The sequence below is a fragment of the Carcharodon carcharias genome, chromosome 3 (genome assembly GCF_017639515.1).
Source record: "Carcharodon carcharias isolate sCarCar2 chromosome 3, sCarCar2.pri, whole genome shotgun sequence".
Taxonomy (NCBI): domain Eukaryota; kingdom Metazoa; phylum Chordata; class Chondrichthyes; order Lamniformes; family Lamnidae; genus Carcharodon; species Carcharodon carcharias.
Window position 1 is genome coordinate 187,819,480 of NC_054469.1, and position 17,492 is coordinate 187,836,971.

The window sequence follows — 17,492 nt, forward strand, 5'->3', positions numbered from 1 at the left end:
GACTCATTTCATAAGGGTATAATCTTGCTCTGTGCTTACCACACTGTTAGGGTAGAAAAGCATACACAAGGATCTAAATATGGTTTTGAGGGGAACACAGAGCTCCTGCAGTATCACACCCCACCCCCACTGGAATGGAACCACTGAGCTTCCCAATTAACCTAAGATATTAATCCAGTCAGGAAACTCATTTCAGTATTGTATCTACATTGATGCAGTGAATTTAAAATCCTTGTCATTGCCTTCAAACCCCCCCTTGACCTTTCCCAAATCTTGTTTGCAAGCTCCTCCAGTGTTACATCCTTCCCTTTAACTTTTGGTCATATGATTGACCTTTTTTTTTAATTCCCCTTTCCTTTTCCTCCACCTTTGGTGGCATTGCCCTCAGCTCCCTTTCACCCTACTTTTGGAGCTCAGACTTTCAACCATTCCACTCCAGCATTTTTCTATCCTTTTTTCAAAGACTTCCAAACCTACCTTTGCTCATGATTTTGGTCACCTCTCCAAATTTTTCCATCATGCCTTCATGTCTATTTCACTTATTTTTCTCTCCTCCCTCTCTGTTAAAGTGTCTCTAAAGTCAAAGGGAGAAGGGGGTGGATGGCTAGGATTGTTGTTGGCAATTATTAATCAGCGAGGACAATCAGTGAATGGGACAGGATACATACAGCAAACGTTTGGAAATCTAGAATTTGAAAGTCAATGTGCAGTTTATATCTAAGAGATCAACTCTTCTGAGTTGCAGACTTCACGGTCATGTACTTGGCAAGACTAGGTTCCCTGAATTTGACAGGTCATTCTTTTAGTATTGGATCCTGCCTTAATTGGCACTTAGGTTATCCACTGCCTGGCATTGGAGGCCTCCAAAGTAAAAATGTTAAACATATAAGCATAATTATAATATTTAATCAAAAATACAGCATTGTTTTAAAAGTCATTAAGAGGAGTATTGGGCAATTAATTGTATCGGTGGTATATTTCAATAGAAGATTTCTTTAAAACTGTAAATATGTTTAAACCCTGTATGTGCAATGCCAAAGGAGGCCTAAGTGTAAGGGATCATGTTTTACTGATGGGGAATTGGTTTAGCAATCTTTGGGCTCCTGGAACAAATCAAAATTTCATTTGGAGCCAAAATTGTCGCCATGGTACAGGGATGACTCACGAGGAGTTTACAGCTCGCTGAGCTCAATTTAGTGAGTAAACTGTTCTCTAATATCCATTAGACCTAGAACGCCTTCTGCGTTCTGCATTTAAAGGTATGGGCTGTAAGGTCTGTTTGCAGCTGTGCAAAAAGAAAAATAAAGAGAAATTCAATTTTTTTCTTAAGTACACGGCCTGCAATGCCTTGGAATGTGATCAAGTGCTCCACAGTGGATAGCAGCATCTTTGCTCGCTGCCTTGTCCTTATTTGGAAGGTGCGCGCACACGGCAGCGGGGGGCGGGGCGGGGCTGGGATGGGCGGGGGGTGGGGGCCTCGCGGCTCTAGCCTGGTGCTGCAGGGAGCGCGCTGGGCAAAGGGGCGGTCATTGGAGCGCGTGCCTTTATTTGGGATATAGCGGCCCCGGACGCGCGCGTGCTCCGGGCTGTCAATCAGCCAGGCAGAGCCCGCGGAGCGCGAGCTGGGTGACTGCGAGCGCACAACCTGAAGGAAAGAAGAGTGGCACTCGTTCCCCCCCACCCCCCCTCCCAACCTCCTTTCATATCAGCACCGCGGACAAAACACAGCAGGTAATTAATTTTTTTTGCGCCAATTGGAGGCATTAACTTATTTTTTTGTTCAAAAAAGTGATCGGTAATGCTGCCTTTTTTAAAAGAAAAAAGATAAACGGGGGATTTGATGAACGCGTTCTGATCGTGTGTCAAGAGCTTGCTTGTTGATGCAGTGTTCGTTTCTCCCTTCCCTTTCAGCCTTCTGCATTTATTGAGGTTTGTCTCAACCCTTTCCCAAAATTAGGATAACGAGGAGGCGACTTGTGGGCGTTGATACTGCAATCGTAAAATATTGAAGGATTTGTATTATGCAACAGCTTAAAATAACAGTTTCTTACAACATGGCATTTTGTGATGTAGCTGTCACATGCTTCCTACAATTTTTAATCAAATTTCGGCTCTCCTGTAATTATAATGCAATAAATAATGCATGCACAAGATGATTCTAAGCAGGTAGCGTCCCTGTGTCTATAGGCCTTGTCCACAGTGAACTGATGCTGGGAACCTTGAGGAGAAAATGCAAAGTTGTTGTTGCAAATCTGGCATCTACTGTAATCGTTACTTTCAATATTATTCCCTCATCTCCTCCCCCTCCAACCAAGCTATTAAACTATGCAGAAACACAAGAATGCTGTTAAGGTGGTGAGATGGAGTAGGAAGGAACGATCTTTTGAATCGCAGTCCCTGTGTTGGGGGCTGGTAAGAGGCGGTCTCTGCTGCTCCAAGCTTTTAAGAGCCTCAGGGATGACTATCTCGATGTATTTCTTTATGACAGTTTACATTTAGGGGGAGTAGTCTCTTGGGAAGCTTAAGTGGGCCATTGCATGTTTCAGGAGGCTAATTAGCCTGAAAGTGACAAGCTGGTCGGTTTTCATCTAACTTATTGCTGATGCAGTTTGTTTCCACTCGGTTTCCTAATAATTTTCCCCATGATTTTAAATATTCTAAGGAATAGTGAATGCATTATTGTCTTTGTGAAAAATCGTACCACATGTTTATTCCAGTTTTCAGGATATGGCAAGGAACAAGCCTTTCTGTAGAAAGAAGAGGCACACATTTGCCAATTCCTTAGACAATTTCAATTTTTTTTGAATTCAGGTGTACATATGTTGGAACTAGTAGGAATTTTAAGTTTACACTTTGAGTTGGCCTGTAATATCTTAATTTGCAGTTTGTTGGATAGTAGTTGCACTCCAGATCTTTGAGCCCTTTGCATTAATGCTACCTTTTCAGGGACATGATACACAATGCACCTGATCAATACTTTTCAATGTGCATATTCTATGCAAACAAGATTGTTTTCCTAATTTCCAGGGTTAATTTACAGGACAGCCAAAGGAAGTTCACCTTGATAATTTGTTATAGTGACTTGTAGGAAGGCAAACAAAGCTCCAGATTCTGGACTAAGATGAAAATAGAGTCTGACAGTGAATGAATTGTTGTCAGGAACTGAAAACTCACTTGTGGTGTTTGAGAAAACTGCAGACAAGAATAAAAATAAGTTGCATTGAAGAACTGATATAAGGAGAAAAATGCAGTGGATTGTTATATTTGAAGATATTAACTTGTCATTGAATCTTTAAGATTTTTTTAATGTAGTGAGTTATAATCTGGAGTGCAGTGCTTTAAGGGTGGGGAGAGTTGTGGAAACAGATTCAATAATAACTTTCTAATGGGAATTGGATTTATACTTGATGAGAAAAGTATGCATGACAATGGGGGAAGAGCAAGTGGATGGAACTAATTGGAAAGATCTTTCAAAGAACTTTATCCAGACAAATGTATGGATATATTTTTCTTATGTCATCACCTTTTCTGCCTAGTGACATCCTGATGGGATACCAAGGTTACATTTGCTCCCTTTGAATTGTAGGCTGGCCTCTTCATTATTTCATGTAGGGTGTGGCACACTCATATTCGTCCTGAGTTTTAACTAGTGCAAAGTTTTTTTTTAAATCTTCTGTTCAGTTGTCTCGTTTAAAATTTATGTTAAAGGCCATTATTTGGTTAATTTATGCTTTCTGGGATGCAACATAGAAATTTTCAGTGTAAAAGGTCATTTGCCTTATGGTGTCTGTGACGCTATCTGAAAGAGCTATCTAACTAGCCCCATTACTCTGCCCTTGTCCCATACCCTTTTAAATATTTATTTTTGAAATATGTGTTTACTACCCTTTGAAACACCATATTATGGATTTTCTTCCTCCATTGTTTCTGACAAGACATCCAATGTTCTAACAACCCTCTGTGTAAGTGAGTGGATAAATAAATTATTCTAACCTCCTATTTCATTATGTTGGTGATAATAAATTTATGGTCGCTATTTGAAGACTCACTGACCAATGGAAATAGTTTCCCCTATTTAACTTATTGCCAGTACTCAATTTTGAACACCTCTATTAGATTGTCTTTTAAACTTCAGTGTTCTGATGAAGAGAGACACTATTCTCTAGTCCAAAAGCAAAATACTGCAGATGCTGGGAATCAGAAGTAAAAACAGAAAATGCTGGAAATGCTCAGCAGGTCTGGCACTATCTGTGCAGAGAGAAACAGGGTGAATGTTTTAGCTCGATGACCATCGGTTATTATACTCTAGTCTCTCCTTATAAATCTCTCCTGTACCTTTCCCATGACCTTGACATTCCTTATAAAGTTGTAGGCATGGCAGGGTTCACTGCAATAAATACACCATTTTTAGGGTGAGTGAGAGGTGGCAGGTAAAGAGGGGAAATGGGATGGATAGAGAACCCTGTATTTGAACATGCCACCATTAGAAAATGAAATTCCTAATAGTTTTGCACTAAAGTTAATAAATATCTCTGGAGAGTACATTGCTTTTGTTGTATTCCTTTCCTAGTGAAATTTTGGATGAACCTTTGTTAAAGACAATCTATTCACTTGTATTTTCACTATGTTCCACTGGCGCCCTGTGCAGCATGCTTTAGACTTTAACTTAAGATCAGTATCTCCACTGAATAGTGGGTAGGGAAGACTAAATTTTAACCATGCTGCATCTCTTGCTGGCCTTTCCCATTCTTGGTAGAGAGATGTGTCTGCTTGAGTTTTAAGCACTTAACTAAGATCTGAAAAGTGTTATCTGAGGACCAAATTGCCTGGACTTCCAGGACTTAAGGGCCACATGTGACCAGTCGGATTCAGTTGAAACAACCCTAACCTAAACCTGACTTTAACCTAGCCAATTTCTCTTTTTTTCTAAAGGAACTGATTAGAATGTGGTTTTGTTAAAAAAAAGTGAATGGTGATATGATAGAGAAAGATGAATTGTTGTGATCAGGCTCCCCATTTGGGGCTGCACAAGGAAGTGTTTGTGGCCTATATGTATGTACAGATCAGACTAACCTTGGACTGCAGATGCCTGAATTTTCCCTTCACAATCCTCAATGTTGAGGTGAAGAGTAGTATATGCATATCTAAACAGCCATGGTAAATAAAATGTATATAAGAAATTGGATAATGCACGCCTTAACATTTCATTTTAATGTACTGTAGTGTCCGCTGCTTTTTTTGGGTCACTTGGAGTGACAGATGTGGTTGTGAGCTTACTGCTTTCTAGCTGTACCACTGTATGCAGTTGGCAGAACACATGGCTGCAAGCTGCTCATCCACTTCACATCTAAATTAATGGCCCTGGTGGATTGTCAGGAGTGCTGATTTACTTGACATTAACCTGTTTTAAGCAATGTATGATTAGAATTTTTTTATTCATTCATGGGATGTGGGCCTCGTTGGCTAGGTCAGCATTTATTGCCCATCCCTAATTGCCTTTGAGATGGCAATATTTTAACCCCAGCACATCAAAGTAAGGTCTTTGTTTTAATTTTGAATACATTAGTTTATTATCTTTTCTATAAACATTGTGGCAATCATACAAATATATTTTATATGTATGTTATATTTTAGATAATATTGCTATTCAGGAGAAATGTGCCTAGTCAATTTATCTGACTGGCTGCATAAACAATTAAATGTTTCCACTAAATTTCCTTCTAAAATGGCAGCTGATAACATTTGATATTTTTGATTTCTGGATTGGTAATGGAAGAAATGCTATTCATTAATGGAGGTGAAAATTGTACCGTCAAGTAACTGAGTTGCCTTTTAAGTAGTTTGTGCAGCCCAGTGCTAAGTTTGGGTCTGATGGGACGTTGTGGTCTGAAGTTGTGTAGGGTCACATTCAGCATCTGATGCAGTACCAGGCCAATTGCCATGGGAATAGGACGGGTAAGGAAAGGGGTCAGTGGAGTGGCTCATATAGGCTATCATTTTGCAATTTCTCCCTCACTCTAGTGTGAGTGTAGAATTGGCAGAGCTGCTTAAGGAGAGAATGCTACAAATACGCATATAAAACAATTTGGCGTTACTGACGTTGGAAATCTTTAGTAATGCACTGTTCCTCTTTGAGGAGTTACTGGGGAAAGATCTTAACTTTGTGCGCTCATGCAAAATGGATGATTGTGAATTAGTCCTTTTTAAGTCTCTCAATTGAAGTCAGTTTTTGATGGATTGCACCATTTCTGCTGGTAATATTTTCATGATGCTTGCTTGCTTCACTGCAAATTGCGTCACTGCTCAGAATGTTCCACAAACACACTGCAATTTGTTAAAGATGAAGCCTTTTAATGCATTGAACAAATGCCTTTCTTTGCAGACCAGTAAGAATTGTGCCCCAGAAACAGCCAAACCTACCCTAACTGTTCTAGTACAGTTAAAACATTAGCATCTACCTGACATTGTGGAAATCGCCCAGGTATGTCCTGTCTACAAAAAGCAGGATAAGTCTAATCCAGCCAGTTACCATCCCATCATTTTATTTTCAATCATCATTAGAGTGATGGAAGGTGTCATCAACAGTGCTATCAAGCAGAACTTACTAACTAATAGCTTGCTCACCAGTGTTTAGCTTGGGTTCTGTCAGGGCCACTCTGTTCCAGACCTCATTACAGCCTTGGTCGAAACATGGACAAAAGAGCTGAATTCAGAGGCATGACTGCCTTTTTCAAGGCAGGATTTGACCGAGTGTGACATCAAGGGGCCCTGCTAAAATTGAAGTCAATGGTTACCAGGGGAAAAACTGTCTACTGAATGAATTCATACCCAGCACAAAGGAAGATGATTGTGGTTTTTGGAGGTTATTCATCTCAGCCCCAGGATATCGCAGCAAAAGACCCTCAGGACAGTTTCCCAGGCCCAAACATCTTTGGTTGCTTTATCAATGACTTTCTCTCCTTTATGAGGTCAAGAGTGGGGATGTTTGCTGATGATTGCCCAGTGTTCGGTTTCATTTGTAACTCCTTGTATAATGAAGCAGTCTGTGCCCACATGCAGCAAGACCTGAACAACATTTAGGCTTAGATTGATGTGTGGTGTGAATGCTACTTGCCATTTCAGGGCCAGACAGTGACCCTATTTCCAACAAGAGGGAATCTAACCACCTCCCCATGACGTTCAATGGCATTTCTATCACTGAAACCCTGTCACGTCACTCACCATCAACACCCTAGAGGATTACTGTTGACCACAAATTTAACTGAACTAGCCACATACATACTGTGGCCACAGAGCAGGTCAGAGACTGGGAATCCTACACTAAGTGATTCACTGACTAACTCCCCAAAGCCTATCCACCATCTACAAGGCACAAGTCAAAAGTGTGATATAATATTCTCCAATTGCCTTATTGAGTGCAGCTCCAAAAACACTCAGAAGCTTGACACCATCCAGGAGAAAGCAGCCTCTTGATTGGCACCCCAACATAGCCTACCTCCCCAGGTGATGCTGTTAATGTTCTAAACTAAAGTTGGAATTCTGCACTAGCTTTCGGCTTGTTACTTTCAGGAGTGTTTCTGTCACTAATACTAATGCTGTCTCTGACTTATGGACCTGTACCAGAGATTGTACTAAAGCAGAATTGTGAGGAAAGCTGTGAGGTAGTGGAACATTTGCTTGCTGTTTGTATTTTTTTTAGTTTGATATTGTCTCTCTGATTCTCATCAATAAAATCACTTCTTTGTAACTGCTGTGAGACCTGTAGTGATTTGCAGGTCAATGAGTTCAAACCCTACTGCTTCTTGTACAACTTTGTTTATTCTCCATCTGACAAAACACATTTTGCAAATGTGTATGTGTATTCTTTTGTATCCTAGGCCTGTGGTTGGGTATTTTAGCCTACTGCTGAGTGTAATCAAGCGATGTAAGGCTTGATATCCGAGGCAGAAAAAGAAGCTGCAGCAACTACTGCAACGACAGCTGGCTTTCTACACCTATTCTCCTGGATGTGCACATTCCAGTACACCATTTAAAATACATCTTGACATGGTTTGTCTGTTCTAGTATGATGGCACTTTGGAGGAAAAGCTGCTTCTTTGTTATTCAGTGGTTAACTGAGCCAGTAGCTCTGAGAAGTGTTAATTGGTTGGGGATAGAACTTTGGCCCCTCACTTGGCTGGAGCCCCACCTCAGAGTTGCTGGCTAACCTGATTGGCTGACAGCTCTGTAGTCCAGTTGTAGCAGTGGTCAGGGGCTACCAGCGGGGCTACAAGCAGTCCCCAGACTCTAAGTCCCGGAGTCAGGACTAGATAAGTGCAGGATGGGGTGGGATGTGAGGTGAGTCCTGAGAGGGTTGGGGCCTTGCTGGAGAAGCCAGATTGAGGAAGCACCTGCTTGGGGTTTTGGGGTTTTGGGGTGGGGGTGGGGTAGGGATGGGGGAGCCATCCGATGTTGAAAGGGGGCCCTTGAGAGAGGTGCCTCTTTCCCATCCAAGGCCCGACGAGGATGATCTACTGGGCTTCCCCATCCTCCCCCCACCCCAGCCCCTGAACTTGTCCTGCGAGCCTCAAAATTGACTACTTAAGGGCCTGAACTGGGGCACAGGTGGGCTGCCCTAGGCTTCATCCATCCCATGTAAAATTGCAGATAGGTCTGGAGTGGCAGTTGAGGACGATGGGAAGGTCGCATGGAATTTTACGGGTTCCGGCAGCTGCAGACTCGCCAGCGGAGGACCATAAAATTCTGACCTTGGAAAACAAAGTTGCTGTGAAAAGCTAACTGGTTTACTGGTGTCCTTTTGGGAAGGAATGCTAATCTGGTCAACAGTGGTTGACTGTCAACCACCCTCTGAAGTAGCTTAGAAAGCTACTTAGTTGTACACAACTAGGGATGGCCAAATAATGTTTGCCTTTCCAGGCATGTCTGGATTTTTTTTAATGCAGAGCATGAGGGCTTCTCATTCAATTGCTAACCTATGCTGCATTTGTTAACCTTGTCAAGTAGGCAACATATTGAACAGAATAAATACAGCAATTTTGGAGCACTGCTTCGAGGTATGCTAGGGTCCTAGAACAGAGAGGAATTGATTTATAGAAATCATTGAAATGAAAGTTTGGGACTTCTTTCAATGAGTGAATAATATTCACATTGGTCAGATAGTGTGATGGATGTTGTCTGGACCAACCAAAGTGAGCTGAAAATATGCTGTCACTTTCCTAAGACACCCTCTCTCAGTTCCCTCGATCACTCAATAGAATTTCAAACCCCTGGTGTGTGGAACAACTGATTGTGTGTTTTTGTATGTACAGTTATTTTTCACAGAATATTGGTGCAAAGTCAATGAACAGAGCTTGGTTGAAGAAAACCTTGCCTGATGGTGTGAAATCTTAAATGTCAGGAAACTCCACAGTTTGCTCTGTGCAGAGTTGACAGTTCGTTCTCTAATGGAGTTTAGCAGTGAGGTGCATTCATTGATCCCCATGTTATGGGCTAGTGAGAGAAGATCAGTGGCTTTGGCTACGGTGTGTATGTTGAATGAGGAAAACTGAGCTATGCTTTCATACCTCCATGGTGACTAGACTGCTGAAGCTCACTATTTGGGATTAAAGAACAGACGGTCACTTGGTGAAATGCTGGCAGCACTCTTAAAACACAAACCCTAATAAAAGTCAAAGAGGCAAACAGCACAGAAGGAGGCCATCAAGCTCAATGTTCTGTGTCATCTCTTGTAAGAGTTAAGTAAGCAAACCAACTAAGAACTTTGTTAGTCTTTGTCTTCTGGAAGCTTGAAGAAATCAGATTTTGAGATTGATCCATTTTGTTTCCAGAAGAAATGTGTTCTACTTGATGAGATTAGTGTAGTTTTGCACTTTGCAATGAACCTTATGAAAGATGGTTCTAAAAGCAGCACTTTGGATCATTGTAAATAGCGAGATGTCATCATCCAGTAATTGAAACTATTAGACTCGTTGCTGTCAAAGTGGTAATTGTGTAACATTGCTCCTGGTGAGAATCCAGCCAGTTCCATAATAGAGGAAAGGATGTTACACCAAATTTAGAAATGTAGAAGCTATCATAAAACCCTGTAGATGTTGTGTGGAGGTTAAAACTTTGTTCTGGAGGACACTTGAAAACAACCTATTTGAAGATGTAGCTCATTTGCCCGATTTATGAAAAAAAACACTAGATTTGGAAAATAGTTGAATTCTTCATTGCTGTCTGCGCCAGAAAATTAATTCTCTTGACATCTGTTTCGGCAGATCTGGGTGATCATATGTTTTTGCAAAACTTTATGGTTTCGTGTGAAATGTCAACAGAGCTGATGTGTGGTGCCATTGGCATTCACTATACAGTTCAGAGGTGTGTGAGCTTGGTCACCTTGGTTTAAGTAGAAGGCAGGCAGAAACATTTCCACTTTTAAAACTTTCAGATAATTGACATGAAGAATGCAATACTGTGTCACCTCATAACCACCTCATTTGGCATAAGTCAGGTGGTATGGCATTAGCCATTAATGATTTCCCAGTCTTTACAATACAAAATTCAAATATTGAAACCATTGTGGCTTGTATATTATGAAAACCTTCCACCCCTGAAGTTTTCGTATGCAAAGCTTGTTGTCCCACTTTACAACAGAAAAATGTTGATATTAAATTCCCCCGTACACACTTACAATAGAAATTGTGTATGTATAGTTGTCAGATTGTATTTATATCCACCCCCTCCTCCCCAGTGATGGTACTTTACATCACCCACATGATCAGAAATAATCTGCATCTACAAACATTGGTCTCTCTTGAGGTCTACAAATTTTTTTGATTCCCTGTGTGGAATGCTGCAAGAAATCAGCTAGTATATGTTAAATATATTTGTGTTACCATGTTGACTACTGATTGGAGCTGTTAAATTAAAGGCCGAAACCCACTGGACTGGAAAGATTGGAATTCCGGCGCAAATGTTTCTTTATTTAAAAATCAATTCAAAAGGTGTTGCAGAAATGAGAACAGGACTCCAAAGTAATTGTTCCTTTTTTTTAAAGAGTAACCCTCTTAAAATAAAAATTCCCTTTCCACAGAATATATGGTACAGTGGCTCAGCCTACATTGATTTGGCAAGCATCTGTCTGAATCTCTTCCTGCTCTTGCACTGATACGTCTGGAATCACTCGAGGATCTTTCCAGTTTTAAAGCTATGTGCTGTCCTTGGTGTGACATCATCCAAAAACACGTTGGCTTCCATATGTATGCTGACTATGCCTGATTCAAAAAAATATTTAAGCCCAAATTCCAATCTTTCCAGTCCAGTGGATTTCAACCTTTGCCATAACCACTGCCTCTTCCAACTTGGTAAATCTAAGCTCATTTGAAACTCTGCTGTCATTAGCTTAATTTGCACCAATTTATTTGCAACTCCTCTGCTCATTTACCTGTATTGGCTCCTGGTCCATCAACACCTCCATTTTGAAATTCTTATCTCTCATTCAATCACTCCATGTCCCAGCCTTTACTTTCTCTGTATCCTTCTCTTGCCCTATAACTCTCGGGTGTCTCCCAACTTCTTGTCTCTTGTGCATTCCTCGCTTCCTTCTTCCCATTATTGACGAGTGTGTCTTCAGCCGACTAAGATCTGGAATCCTCCCTAAACTTCTCTAGCTCTCCTTCCTTTCTTTGAGAGTGTCCTTGAAACCTCTTTGGTTAAGATTTTGGTTGCCAGCCCTAATATCTCCTTTTGTGGTTCTGCCAATTTTTGTCAGACTATGTTCCTGTGAAATACCTTGGGATGTTTTACTGTGCTATATAAATATAAGTTATTATTGTCCTGTATGAAGTAGTTGTGGCCCCACAGCACAGAGTTGCTCAATGTGTGCTTCTAAAGCCATTCCTAATATGGGGAAAAACAGTGAGGATCCCAAGTAGATTAAGCTCTTTTCATCTTGTGTCCTCTTCTGTCTTTGACTCAGGAGTGCTTTTTGCTGTCACAGGTGGCAGTGCAGTCCAATCCATAGCACTTTGCTTGATTAATGTAGAAAAGAGTGATATTGACCAATTAATTTCCATTTTTGATTATTATTATACATTGAGCTTCAAGGGAACATTTGCTTGACAAGTTTCTATTGCCTGGCTTAGCCTATGTGACATTGCTAGTGCAAGTTGACTCCTCAGGGTAATTATATCATGTCACATCATTCTTTCAGTACTTGCTGAGAAGCATGAGATAGTCAGCCAAAGGACCAATGTGAATGTTGATGGTTGAGTCCAAATACAGTAGTGATCCAAGTACTTAAGTCTGTTAGTCGTGTCTTGCCTGAGCCAGAAGATTGTGGGTTCAAGTCCCATTCCAGAGAATCTAGGCTGATGCTCCAGTGCAGTACTGAGGTAGCACAGCACTGTCGGAGGTGCTGTCTTTTGGATGTTAAACCAAAGTCCTGTCCAATGTACCCTTTAATTTTTCTTTTGTGCGTAGGCTCTTTGAAATGTTTTGCGTGGCTGTGCCTGTGGACAATTTAAAGGGGCTGACTTGTGCACAGCCTGCGTGGGAACTTTCGGATTGCTGCGCAGCCATAAAACTTAGAGGGAACTTGGTCCTGTCTGCTCTCTTGGGTGGATGTAAAAGATCCCATTGTACTGTTTTGAAGAAGAACAGAGGGGTTCTGGCCAATATTTATCCTTCAGCCAACGTAATTATAACAAATTATCTGGTCATTGCCTCATTTCTGTTTGTGAGACCTGGCTGCGTGGAAATTGGTTGCCAGGTTTCCTGCACTTCAAAAGTGATTCATTGACTATAAAATTCTTTGGGATATCCTTGGTAAGCTATTCTTTTATTTCTAATGGAGCTTTGAATGTAATGTGTCTACAAGTTTATTTGCACTACATGAAAGTTGTAGTAATAAATGATTACTGCTGCTTGTTTTCAGTGGTGTAATATTCTGTGAAGTGTAATTTGTTTTTCAGGCCAGAGATCCCTTAGCTCAATCATATTTTATGCCCTGTTTTTATTGCTACATTTTATTGCTTATTTTTCAGTATCATGTTCTGTCCATTTGCACTGTGCATTTCTGGAAGAATTGGTAGATGTATAATGACTTTATAATAAAATGTTTATATTACACAAATTGCTTATTTTCAGCATCCTTTGAATGACAGGATGAACTGTGTTGGTTTTTTTTATTTTTAGAAACCTAAATCGCATACATTGCTTCAGTATATGACCTGTTTTACAGATCCCTTGTGTGTTTTAGGGAACGAGCTGACAGAATGCAATATAATTACAGCTTCGCTATCTTCAGTTATTGTTAGTTCTGCATGCCAGCATCAATTTTTGGGCATTTTATTAAGTATCTTTATTTAATTCATTCATGGGAATGTGGGTGGCACTGGCCCTGTTGTCCTGGAGAAGCGGCAGTGATCTGCTTTCATGAACCACCGTGGAGCATGTGCTGTTGATACAATCAGTGTTGTTCGGAGTTCCAGGCTTTTGACCCAGCGACGATTAAGGAACAGTAACATTGTTCCAAGTCGGGTGGTGCATGACTTAGAGGGGAACTTGCAGGTGATGATGTTCCCATGTGCCTGTTGCCCTTGTCCATATGGGCGGTAGAAGTTATGGGTGTGGAAGTTGCTGTCAAAGGAGTCCTGGTGAGCTTCTACCATGCATCTTGTTGATAGTACACATGCAGCCACTGTGGGTTGGTGGTGGAGAGAGTGGATGTTCAAGGTGGTGGATGGGGTAGCAGTCAAGTGGATTGCTTTGTCTTGGATGGTGTTGTGCTTCTTGAATGTTGTTGGAGCTGCACTCATGCAGGCAAGTGAGGAGTGTTCCATCATACTCCTGACTTGTGCCTTGTAGATGGTGGATAAGCTCTGGGGAGTCAGAAGGCAAGTTACTTGCCACAGATTTCCCAGCCTCTGACCTTCTCTTGTAGCCACAGTATTTATGTAACCTGTCCAGTTAAGTTTCTGGATGCTGGTGACCCTCAGGACGTTGACAGGGGTTTCAGTGATGGTAATGCTGTTCAGTATCATGGGGAGATGGTTAGATTCTCTTTTGTTGGAGATGGTCATCACTAGGCACTTACCTAGTGCAAATGTTATTTGCCACTTATCAGCCCAAGCCTGAATGTTGTCTGGGTCTTGCTGCAAATGGCCAGGAATGCTTCAGTATCTGAGGAGTTCCGAATGGAACTGAACACTGTGCAATAATCAGTCTACATCCCCATAGTTTTGAAGACTTAAACTTGATTCCAATTAGGCACTAATGGCAAAGTACCATAGTATCCGGGTAAATCTTAATTTTATCTTGTTTTTTTCAATGCTGCATTGCATTTAAGTGCAAGTATGTAGGTCTGAAGGTCAGACTGAATTTACATTGTTACCAAAACAATTCTAACCTTTGTGATAAAATTTCAAGCAAAACCAACTCTTCAAAACACTTCCGTGAGTTGAAATTCCTCAATGTGTTTGAATTATTGCACAAATTGGGCATTAATGTAGAATAACTTTTCACATTTGAGCCAATGCTGAATTGATGCATTATTTGTGAATCGTAAGAAATTACTCCCTCATGTTACTACTTTTGATGCAAAGTTCAGCAAGTTGCTTGTGATTTTTTTTTACTTTGTGTGTGCTGCCCTCCAAGTTAAACTTGGTGTGTCTTCCCCTGAGCCACAATTGGAAGTGATTGGCATGATAAGTGGCCTTTTCAGCTGCTATGGATTGCAATGGTTGACAACATGCCCAGTTCTCATGGCCTGTTAGGATTCACATTGATGTTGGGACTGCCTTCTGATATACTTGCAATGGGACGGTTGTCTTCAAACTTGCTAAGATGTCTTGGTTTTTGGTGGGTCGACTATGCTGAAGTCCTCCCACACTTGCTGTATCCTTTATAACATCAGCATTTTTATTCATTCATGGGATGTGGATGTTGCTGCTTTCATTAAGTGCCTTTAAAGTAGAAAACATCCCAAAGCCCTTCACGGGAGTGTTAGCAGACAAAATTTGGCACTGAGCTACCTAAAGAGGTAACCGGACAGGTGACCACAAGCTTAGTGAAAACATTAGGTTTTAATGAGCCTCTTAAAGGAGTAGAGAGAAGCAGAATAGCTTTTGGAGAGAATATTGCAATAAGCAATTGGAGAGATAGTGGAATTCTAACTTGAGTTGTACTCTAGAGAGAACAGTGAGAAAGCTCTGCTTGTGTTGGAAGAACTGGATATCGAACCCACAGTGGAGGGGCTTAGCAAAGCCATTGACTTGCATGCCATTGGCAGATTTTAGGTGATGCTATAATGCCTGAACTCATCAAGCACAGGAAACTGGAACTGGCACCCTTGCAGCATCAGCACAAATGTCTCAGTCTCTGCTGGAGGGAGAGGGCGGAGCCCCAGGACATGTGTGATGCAAAGTTTGTGATCCTGTACAAGAACAAAGATAAGTGCACTGATTGCAACAACTATCAAGGTATCTCCCAGCTGAGCATTGTGGGAAAAGTATTTCAGTGTTTCTCTTGTCAGACTGCCTTGGCTGAATGCACTGAGAAAGACGTTCAGTGGCAAGTGGACACACTTACTCATGCCTGTGAAGAGTTAGGTTTGATCGTCAGCATCAGGAAGCCGAATGTCATGGTCCACGATGTTGCCATACTGATATCAATCATCCTTCACAAAGTGTCGCTGGAGGTTGATGATGGCTTCACATATTTAGGCTCCACTATTACCAGCAATCTGTCACTTGATATTGAAATCAACACGCGCATTGTAAAAGCTGCAGCTGTTATGTCCAAGCTGAGTAAGAGAGTGTGGACCAACAGCAACCTGATTGAGAACGCCAAACTGAGTGCACCAAGCCTGAGTCCTCGGTGTACTTTTCTACGGTGGTGTAACCCAGACAAACATATGCCAGAAGAAAAGGCTGAACAGTTTCCACCTTTGCTGTCTCAGATGTATCCTGGCATCTCTTGTGGTAGGACAAGTTCACCAACTCAGAGGTCCTGGAGTATGGCAATTCCACCAGCATACATTCATTACTTAGCCAATGATATCCACGATGGCTTGGTCACATTCATTGGATGGATGATGGCCATATACCCAAAGATCTTTCGTATGGTGAGCTGGCCACTGGGTCACAACTTGATGGATGTCCATACCTCCGCTATAAGGACACAAGACATGAGATATAAAGTTGGCAAACATTGGCGCAGGCAATTCGGAGTCAGTTCTCAACAGCCATGAGCTATAGAGGCTGAATATTGTTATGATACAGCAAGTGCTATCTGCCAGGCTGATCAAATCAACGAGGGAAACTTGGCTGCGCTATCGCAACAGTTTTGCAATTTGTATTTATTACGAGAAGGTTTATGCACTGAATTCAGAAGTAGTGAGTCCACTAACATCTTTAGAGATTTTAAACGTTAAATTAAAACATTTATTAACAGAAGAAAAGAATTAAAATGCACACACAAGATTACAATTACCCGGTTACTTAATGTTATAATAATTCCCAAAATTCCTAATTAACCAGACACCCAACTACACCCGCTTTAAGGCAACAGTCCAAATTAGATTTTAAATTTAAAGTGACAATCCAGCAAGGTTATCACAAACCCACTCAACAGTGGAATTCCAAAGACTTTTAACACAACTTTAGTTACTGGAATAGCAGACTACTGAAAAGTGGCTAAAGGCTTTTCCACAAGTCTGTTTCGCATGATATATCTTTCAGATATTACACGGCCACTGCCCCCTCCCCCCTCAATAGCCTTCCAACCCTCCTTTTAATATATTTCTTCCTCTTTAACCTGTAAATCCCATCCTTTCCCCATGTCTTTGGAATTTACTTTTCCCATCATATAAAAACCTTTTATACTGTCATTATGGCCAGCACTTTTGGGAAAAATCAATGTAGTAACCTAATTTATTTTTCTTTTTGGTTGCAAGCATCTCACCATGTTTCTTTGAAAACCAAACACCTCTCCACCTATCAATAAAATGCAAATTTCATTCACCCTCTATCTCCTAGTTCACTCATTAGCATTTAAAATGCCCTTTTTACCCCTAACACTTTTGGTAATTTCAACATTGCAGTCTATCCGTCTCTAATTTAATTAGACGGAACCATACACACACACACACACAATCATACACAAACACAAACACACACAAACACAAACATAAGCCTACTTCTCAATATCCCACAATATTATGAAAAATATGATAGTTTCATGACACTCTTCTGGAGGGCCACTGGAAGAGGCGAGAAGAAACAGAAAGCTCAGCTGGCTGAGAAGAGAGCCCACAGAAATAGAGGCCAGCAAATCCTGTACCTTCTCAGCTCACTGTCTTCCTCTGCAGCAATTGTGGCAGAGACTGCTATGCCAGAGCAGGACTCCTTGGTCACATCAGCTGATGCTTAGGACAGAGTTGAGCATGAAGGCACAAACTATTGTTTCTCGAGACGGAAGGCTGCCAAAGACAAAGTTTGCTTGCTGTACGG

The 17,492-nt window shown here is 41.2% G+C and overlaps 1 protein-coding gene across 1 annotated transcript in view; it reads left to right on the top strand.

The window, feature by feature from the left end:
* Nucleotides 1–1,133: 1,133 nt before the first annotated feature.
* The window catches only part of cap2 (cyclase associated actin cytoskeleton regulatory protein 2), a 255,092-nt gene continuing 238,733 nt past the window's right edge, over nt 1,134–17,492 (top strand). The window contains exon 1 of the mRNA XM_041185141.1: nt 1,134–1,196. The gene's annotated coding sequence lies outside the window, so the exon portion shown is untranslated. The remainder of the gene's footprint in view (nt 1,197–17,492) is intronic.